Consider the following 1290-nt stretch of genomic DNA (forward strand, 5'->3'; position numbering starts at 1 on the left):
CTCCAATAAGATACAGTTGCTTAATAAAATATATCACACACCTTCTTAGTCGTAAGTATTAGTTCCCTGTATATGCTGTGCAAAATTGATTAGACCCAGACATCACGTGTTTTTCATAAAAAAAAAACTGTTTCATACTGACAGCAAAAGAAAATTAGTTCTATCTGTTAACGACATTTTGCAAGAAAGAACAAAAACGCTATTGTTTGTGGCCACTGTATTTTTCTGGTAGCCGGCCAAATAAAAATAAAAATAAATGGTAAAATTTCTCAATACTCTCCAACAGTAAAGCAATTTACAAACAAATAATGTTTTTGAAATACCACAAGATCTCGCCTATGTTCTTGAAGCCATTGAAACTTATACACACTGCCGACTTCCAGAATGATGAAAAAGTGACAAATTCATTCTTCTACTTAAAATCAAGATGGCGTCAAAATCCAAGATGGCCGCCAGATTTTTTCACTTAAAATAATATTCTTATTCTGTACTCAACTCGAATAAAACACACCAAAGATTGAAAACTTGTTTCTTTGTAGTACAAAAAAAGATTTTTGTATTGATTACACTCGCCATATACGTTAAAATCGTATAACATGATTTAGAAAATCGCTCATTTGATAGGGTAAATACCATTGCTCACCTAGTTTCTGTAGCCTATCTTACGCAATTTTTCCTCAGCTTTCTGATGGTGATCTCAGAATTCAAAACTAGCGGTGCGCTAATGGTGAAAAAACGATTTTTCTTACAAAATTCAAGATGGCGGCCAAATTCAAAATGGCCGCCAAATTTTTTTCGATTTCAAATGAAAGCTATATCTCTTCTTTATACGATGCCACTAAGTTTGCTATGTGTTCAAAGCGATTTATGAGACATATCACGTGAAGCAATACCCAAGATTTATAAAAAATGGGCTTTTTCGCAAACTGTTCAGCTAGCTGGCGTACGAGGGGTCCACCAATTTGAGAAAACAGAAAGGACCACCCTTAAGTTTTATCGAAAACTAGCGATCAGTGATATAAAATTGGAATTCTAACGATGGGTGCCGATGGCGGCCTGGTTTCAGCGAGAATTGCTCTTGAATAACTAATAAAAACGTTAATGTTTCGGAGCATGAGCATAACAGTAGTACCCTCAATGTAAGTACTGGTACATTCATTATTATAATGCAGCACACAGACGCTCAAATGGTTTGACCACGAAATTGGTAGCTACACGATATTTCTTTGCATGTTTTGAATGATCTCGGCAAGTATAGTGAATATGTGATTGTTATTTTTTTCATAATTC

This window comes from Aedes aegypti, chromosome 3 (genome assembly GCF_002204515.2).
Source record: "Aedes aegypti strain LVP_AGWG chromosome 3, AaegL5.0 Primary Assembly, whole genome shotgun sequence".
In the NCBI taxonomy this organism is placed as follows: domain Eukaryota; kingdom Metazoa; phylum Arthropoda; class Insecta; order Diptera; family Culicidae; genus Aedes; species Aedes aegypti.